Source organism: Limulus polyphemus, unplaced genomic scaffold (genome assembly GCF_000517525.1).
Source record: "Limulus polyphemus unplaced genomic scaffold, Limulus_polyphemus-2.1.2 Scaffold966, whole genome shotgun sequence".
Classification (NCBI taxonomy): domain Eukaryota; kingdom Metazoa; phylum Arthropoda; class Merostomata; order Xiphosura; family Limulidae; genus Limulus; species Limulus polyphemus.
The window spans coordinates 191,050-199,756 of NW_013666576.1; the positions used below are offsets into that span (position 1 = coordinate 191,050).

The following is an 8,707-nucleotide window of genomic DNA, read 5'->3' on the forward strand; positions in this document are numbered from 1 at the left end:
ACGATTTAAACTCCAGCAACTATTTGATTCACTCACATCGATGTATATCTTGCATACTGTGTGAGATGGTAATGCCTTATTGACAAATGTTTCCTGAAATTTATTAGGCAATAAAGTCTATAGTCCCAAATGAGCAGCCCCCCCCCCCTCCCCAGTGGCAGAGCGGTATGTCTGCGGACTCACAATGCTAGAATCCGGATTTCGATACCCGAGGTGGGCAGAGCACAAATAGCCCATTGTGTAGATTTGTTTTATCTACAAACAAACAAACTAAATGATTATTATTATTTTTTCATGTTTTGATGATACGCGTGTTTGTTTAGGAAACAAAACAGTAACGACAAAGCAAAAAAAAACTGGTTTATAAACAATTGAATAAAATACAGTTGCTATGAGAATGTGTAAATATTCGTAAAGTACGTTCAAATAAATAACTTGGAAAATACTTATCTTGACTCCTCATATACATTTGTGATAACACTTTTCAAAATGATTACATAATCATATATTACATTTCTGTTTTGTTATTTTGCATCGTGAACAATTCTACTATAAACCATTCTATGGACCTGTTTGAAATAAACTAATGGGTGTTGCAGTGGAATAATTTTCAATCTAACAAATTAACTTCAATGATCTTATTTTCCTTTTTGCCTTGTTCAATAATTCTCCTTTAGATGGAGTTTTGTTACTTAACACTGATAAATGTCGACTATTCTATGCTTCAGTATGATTCCGTTACACCTGTTGAAATTTGGAGCGTGTGATTTAATAGAAATGAAATCGCACAACTCGCCCATGCATCTCAACTGTTTCACTGATCTGTACGATAATGCAATACAAAGAAATGGGAATATATCGGAAAACGGCACGTGCTGGTCTATGTTTATTCTATCAGAATACTTTTATTCTGATTGGATGAAACGACAAGAGTTGCATGGTCAAGAAGCTAGAGAGCATATAAATTTCTTTATTATGCAAAAATTGTTTTCAAGAAAATGGAACAGAACTGTTTATGTGTACTTAATTTTCTCATTTATTATCATTCTGAAGTTATTAATGTCTCTTGGGAAATGTATTGTAGCATTTACTTTTGAAGTTAGAGACGACAAGGGCTAATAAAACTAACCATATGAACTTTACGTTAAATTTACGAAAAAAAAATATAGTTTCGTGCATTGAAAAAAAAGGTTTGAAAAAATACTTAATTTCTATATTAATAAGAAAACAAAACATATATCTACAATAAAGAAAAAAATTGATTAACTAATTTGTAGATAAACTTGTAGAACACTATTTCAATATGCGAAAAAAAAACGATTACTTGGTATTATTAGGTATTTTTGAGACCTATAAATGTAAACATGTAGTCATATCAAAGTAGTCAAAGGCCCAGGGTTCGATCCAATTAGAGTGTGATGCAAGTATTTGTTTGTTTGTAATTAAGCACAAAGCTACACAATAGGCTGTCTGTGCTCTGCCCACCACGGGTATCGAAACCCGGATTCTAGCGTTGTAAATCCGCAGACATGCCGCTGTGCCACTGCGGGGCTGTGATGCAAGTAATGAAAAACTGGCGCACAACTAGTGGCCGTCCCACGACACTGAGAAAAATCCCAATTACGATGTTTGTTAACGGTAGTGGAAGAATGGCGTGCGAGAAATGCATGGTTCGATTCCTGGGACCATGAGACGCAAAAAATTGGATCTTGAAAAGACCCGTTAGTTCGTTAATGAGAAACGTTAAAGTACATGTTAATATTTTGTCATGTAAATGTTTTGGCTTGCATAATGAAACTAACTTACTGTAGAAACTTCCTAATTACGTTTAGGTCATTGATGGTGCTGAGAGACGTTTTTCTTCAGTGTTGTTGTAATTATAGTGAGGTTTAGTTTTATAATACTTAATGCCGTAAGCATAATGCTTCAACAGATTCAGAGAAAATCAATTCTGTATTAGTTTTTGTTTCCAACATTTGGATTTTCATAGTTGAACTGTAGCCTCATTTAAACTGCTGTATTGTTCTATATTAGACTTTTCGTTTGATTGCATCAATGCTTTTGCTATTCAGTCACTGGCTCTACAATAGACTTAGAAAGGAGTCGCCTTTTGTTGACTCATCTGCTGATGTTCTCTCCTGCTTCTCAGGCTTTCATTGTTTGTCTCCTATATTATATAGAGCATTCAGTTAAACACAACACGAATAAAGCTGTTCACCATTTACTTAGGATATCCTTTTCCTCCAGTGGTTTTTTTTCAGTGTATTCTCGAGAGGAAACATGAAAGTTCTCCAAAATAAAGGCACCTTGCCTTTAATGAATATGAAGCGTCATTTGTTGCCTCAAGATTAATTAGCAAAAAAAAAAAAAAGGTAAACGTTTCTATATAGCAGTTATCTTTAAATTTTTTCGTCCTGATAAGTCTACTGTTCAAAATTTGTAAAATACCAAATTTTGTTTCCTGACTAGAACATTTAAATTCATTGAACAGTAACTACGAGGTATTTCAAATTTCTGAAATGTTAAAAAAAAACTTAATTTATTAAATGTAGTGTTTCTTTTTATACAGTCTTGTAGGATTCGAGTATTATTTAATTTATCATATATAAAATTATTACAGAGATATTTTTAGCATGTAGTTATATTTAAATGTAATATATATTATAAAATAACGCTTCCAGTAAACTTATCTATTTAAGATGGCTCCCTGGTGGAGTTAAATGCAATTTGAATATTTTTAATGAGGCTACCGTGAACCTAGTAAATTTGTATATTAGATAAAATAATTCATTTCTATATGTTAGGGTTCCCAAGAGAATTTGTCATAGTTATGAAATCGGCTAAGTGGATTTTTCAGTACAACTGTAATAACTTCGTTCCACAACGCAATTACAGTTCACTCTCTATTCACCTCTTTCCAATTATAAAGTCTTAAATCTAATTCACAAACAGTAATTAAATCTTACCTCTTTCGAAGAGACTTTAACCCACTGTTCTCTGAAGGAAAGTTTGTTTCACTGTGGAAGAGTGAATCTCATTTCAGAGATGAATTTATTGATTTGTGAGACTTGTTGTAATATCATCAACGAATAGTAGAACAAATATACTAAATCCTCAACAAACTCCAATGTTAAATTAGTTTGTAAAGTTTCAAACTGTCTCTATATAATTAATTCAGTTTCATGAGGTTTGATATCTCTGAATAATGCGATAAAATGAAGGTAAAAATTTATTCAGTGTAATTTTTATAGTGTTATCTACAGCAAATTAGATTAATCTCTGACGTGGTAGACATTAAACGTCATTGAAAGCGAACGATTAATATGCATTTACTATTTATACTGTCCCCTGGTGGGACAGCGTTAAATGTACGGACTTCCAACGCTCACATACGGGGTTTGATTCTCCGCGGTGACACAGCAGATAGCTCAATGTGGCTTTGCTCTAAAACAATAATTAAAATAAAACTATTTGTACTTTCACATATCGCATTGGCCTTCGAAATAATAAAGCATACACACACAAAATATATAATAAGGTGTATTTAAAACACATTTACAAATGCTTCGAGTTTTCCAAACGATCAATGCTGTTTCGTCAACACGATTTTTTTAAACCTGGCTCCAGTTCTCCGGTACCCATTGGGACCAATTATATTTTCTTTCTACTATGTACAATTGAATAATACATTGTGCATATATTTCCTGTTTATGAGAGCTGCTTTTTCTGAATATTTAAGGACTTTTTAGCTACCGTACAATGAAATGGAATTGGCTCTCACTTATTTCTATTACTTTTCTAAGAAAATTAGATTTTCAGAATCAAATTTTGTAAACGTGTTTTTCAAGCTCTATACCAAGTGAGAGAATATTGATTATGTTTCAAATTTATATGAAAGTTAAAACACTTTTACAATGAGTATATTATGAAAGTTACACAGAAGAGCACAATAGGAAAATAGCCCCATCTATTAGTATGACTTTGCACTATATGTAACTCCCAAGTATGTAACCACTTACTTCCTTACGATATAAATCGACTAATAAAAAAAAATATTGTTGCATTTCTTACCTGCACGTAACATCAATTATCGTGTTGCTTTCTGCTCGAACATATATATATGTATATATAATGTTAGTAAGCTATTGAAAGCAAGATTGTTGAAGCATAATTTTACTTCTATCTTATAGCCTGGAATACAATGTCTATTTATCCCATATTAGAGCTTTTCATGTGAAATTGAAGTATTATGTTATTAGCATAGGATATGCTAAGCCTTTCACGTTTTATCATTTAATATCTATTATTGACTTGTATTCGGCCAACGACTTACAAGTTGGAAAATCCCCACGTTAACTCAACAGTAAGTGTCGGGGCTTAAAATTATAAAAATTAGATTTCGATACCCGCATTGGGAAGAGCACAGATAGCCCATTGTATAGCTTTCTGCTTAACAACAAACATGAAAAGTTTTCATATATTGAAAAATGTGTTTAAAGTTCATCAAGAAGATCTATTAAACGAAGAGCACAGTTCAATAACACAGACGACCTGAAAGGCATCAATAACGCTTTATCAACACAGACGACCTGAAATTGATGTCTTTCTGGTCGTCTGTGTTGATGAAGCGTTATTGATGTCTTTCAGGTCGTCTGTGTTGATAAAGCGTTATTGATGCCTAACACTTTATCAACATAGACGACCTGAAAGACATTTGATGTCTTTCAGGTCGTCTGTGTTGATGAAGTGTTATTGATGTCTTTCAGTTCGTTTGTGTTGATGAAGCGTTATTGATGTCTTTCAGGTCGTCTATGTTGATAAAGTGTTATTGGAAAGACATCAATAACACTTCATCAACACCGACGACCTGAAAGACATCAATAACACTTTATCAACACAAATAATCTCAAAAACAATGTTTATATAGCTAAATGTTCTTGTCTGGCAATTGTCAAATACGTAGTTTTTACACATATGGGTTAGATAAATCGCTTCGTTTCATTTTTGTCTTCTTACTGCGTGTAACCACAAGACAACAAAAATGGTGAATTAAACGTTTTATGTTTCGTTTATTCACACCTCCGTATTCGGTAAATTCTTCAAAAAACAAGAGGGAATCCTCAATAGCCGTGGCACTTGAAATTCATTTACACAGATTAGAGTAAATTAATCTATGGGACTCTTTTTTTGACATTTTTATTAGCTATACTTTTATGCACCAGAAATACCAAGCGTGGAGCACGCGTATACTCGATTCGATTCAATTATTCATCAGAATCTATACCAGCCTACCCTCGAATTGAAATTATTTTAGGCAGGATTGGAGTAAATTAATCCAAGAGACCTTGTGCGTGGTCAAATACGTCAATCGAAAGAGTGACCCCCTGAGTCCAAAACTGTAATTAGATCTCAAGTCGGTCAAGAGATGACGAAACTATGAGCTAAAGGTTTGTACTTGAAAAACTCATTCATTCTATAAGTCGAAACATATTAGGTCGTCAATAAATTAATGTCGCTTTTTTTTAGATGAAAAAACCCGAACAATATATATATCAAAACAAAACATTTAGTAAATGAAATAGTCTCCATTCTTATCGATGATGCTCTTCCATCTTACAATTAGGTTGTTAATGCCTTGATTAAAGAAATCACTTGGCTTTGTAACAAGAAACATGTCGATGTCCTCTTCAACACCTTCCACATTTGCATACGTTTTCCCATTAAGATGGTGTTGCAGCGAACGAAAAATATGGTAATCATGGTGCCATATCTGGAGAATATGGTGGGTGAGGGAAGAACTTCCCAACCCAACTCCATAATCTTGTGTTGCATCATATGTGCCATATGCGGACGTGCATTGTTGTGGAGAAGAACAACACCTTTCCGATTGACGAGTGAAGGGCGTTTCCGATGAAGGGCTTGATTTAAACGTTACAGTTGGTGACTACAGATCTCTGCATAGACAGTTCGCTGTGGATTGAGGAGTTCGAAATGAATTACTCCTTTGATGTCTCACCAAATGCAATGTATCACTTTTTTCGGATGGAATCCAGGTTTTGGGGTTGAAAGTGGTTTTTGTCTAGGACTGAGCCATTGTTTTTAGTATTTAATATTCGCATAGAAAATCCATTTTTCATCACCGGGGACAAATCTGTGTAAAAATGGTTCACGCGCATTACGCGCCAGAAGAGACGAAGCAGCGTTCACACATTGGAAACGATGTTTACGTATTGTTTCACGAGAGAAATGCAATTTCAGGGCTATTTCACGAGTGTGCCTTGGGTTAGACTCAACAAGCGTCTTCAAAGCGTCAATATCAATTCCAACATAAGACCGGAAGACTTCAAACTGTAATAACTGCCAAGGTTTTTGTTTGTTTGATATGTTAGTCTCTTCCATCACTACTGAGGAGTGTTGGATAAACTGAAACGTCCAGAGAAGTGTGTTTGAAAGTGTCCTCGACTGACCATCAGTCACTGTATACGAACAATCCTGCGAAGTAGTTGTACACAGTGCATTGTTTATGTATACTATATCGAGAAAGCTATTATAAGTTTACTGCAAACTGGTTCTCCCAAAATGTTAAATTTTGTTGAGCGTGAGAAAGGCAGACATAAGTTAGAGTTGAACACATATTTATTTGTTAAAGACCAACAAGGGAGGAAAAGGGTTTATTGGAAATTAGAAGAAAAAAAAGCAAAGGTCGTGTGATAACAATTGATGATAACATTAGTCGAGAGTGTCTTGAGCACTAGCATTCTGGCGATGCCACTGGTATTTCAGCTATGTATGTAATGCACAGCATACGAAATTATTTATAGAATACACGTTATGCACCACATTATATTGTATCACAGCATTCTTTGGACTCAGTCAAGCTGTGGCAGCTAAATTGCTATCCGTAGACAGAATAAAAAAAGAAATATTCGGAATTTACGCGGGAAGCAACATCTATGGTTAGTTACTCCAAATTATCGAAGAGATGTTGTTTTTCCAGAAGAGTACACTAAAACTGGAAATGGATAACAGTTTTAGCATTTGACTCTAGTGCAACGAATGATAGAATATTGATTTTCTGTACATGAAAGAACCTACAGTTACTGGCAACTTGTGATTACTTGTATGCTGATGGAACATTTAAGACCATTCCGAATATTTTACAAAACCACAATCATGGAGTAGAATATATAACAGAACTTCTTTTAAATATTGCTTTTAATCAGACATGTTCTGCACCTAAAACCTGCAGAAAATACAGATATAAGTAATTCAAGTGCAAGTATCTAACACATTTCATATGAAATCTTTGTACTCGTATATTGTCAGTAAGCAACCTACAGATCTAGATTTAATCAGACATGTTCTGCACCTAAAACCTGCAGAAAATACAGATATAAGTAATTCAAGTGCAAGTATCTAACACATTTCATATGAAATCTTTGTACTCGTATATTGTCAGTAAGCAACCTACAGATCTAGATTTAAAAAATGTTTACTATCCAGATGACCAGTTATCCTCAATTAAAGAAACACAGAAAATGATAAACTGCACCTTTAATGTGTCAGTTTTGTTCTTAAAAGTCAAAGAGAGAGAGAGAGAAGGGGTGAAGGACTTCTTTGGTTCATTTAACAAATAGAATAGATTAATGTTTGTAATTTTTTCACATTGTATTACTGCATGAAGTTTGAAAGTAAAACATTGTAAATGGGTCATGATATACACACTTTAACCACTTCTGCGTTGATGGTATATAAAACTCTAATACCACTTACCAAATATATTGTTCACAAATGGATTCAAGATGTTCCACCTGCTCATTAAAAGAGATATAAACAAATCATATATATGCATTATATAATTTTTCAAAATGCTGCAGAAACAAACATATCCAACTTACCCTAACACACAAATCTTAATAGTGAACAGGAACATCTTCACTGTTGTACAATGGAATATTTGACTAGTTAAGCAATATTTTCTGATCTGCAAACTTACACAAAAAAAAGGTTAATCTATGTAAAATATACAGAAGCAAAACAATCGTACACTATAACAAATTTACCCACTAATCCATAGAACATTCTATTTTTTTCACACATGCTTTCGCTATAAATGAACTTGATACATAGTTTTAATGTACTGAAATCTTATTACCATATATCTATGGATCAATCATGTAACCAAAACATATTCAGGTTTATGCAAGTTTTGTTTGCTCAAGAGATTGTCAGATTATTTATACTTTCAAATAATCGAGTTGTAAATTGGAATTATAAATATAGGACAATTTATACACAGAATCAGACCTGCTGATAAAACAGTGATATCATTCCCATGCCTTCGTGACGTCTAACCATAGAAGCTGTGATAACTGTCAGAGAGACAACATTTGTCACTGATACTGGTGTTGCACAATAGTAATATACTACTTTAGTGTCAAGTTTTTCATTCTTACCTAAGTTTGTTTAATACATTAACTAAAAACTGCTACAAGTAAAATCTTATTTCAAGTTCTTAAATTAGTTTTATTCTTTTATGGCTCTTGGATTTAGATATTATGAAAAACACTAACACATTGACCATTATAGCACTACACAATAATTAATATCTTGATCTCAAGAGTATTGTTTGTTATGTTATGGATTTCGTGCAAAGCTACATGAGGGCTATCTGTGCTAGCCGTCCCTAATTTAGCAGTGTAAGACG

At 33.6% G+C, this 8,707-nt stretch overlaps 1 long non-coding RNA gene across 1 annotated transcript in view; it reads right to left on the reverse strand.

Annotated features, from left to right (window-relative positions):
* Positions 1-6,264: 6,264 nt before the first annotated feature.
* The window catches only part of LOC111086266, an 11,715-nt gene continuing 9,272 nt past the window's right edge, over positions 6,265-8,707 (reverse strand). The window contains exon 3 of the long non-coding RNA XR_002610988.1: positions 6,265-7,984. This is a non-coding gene — a long non-coding RNA (uncharacterized LOC111086266). The remainder of the gene's footprint in view (positions 7,985-8,707) is intronic.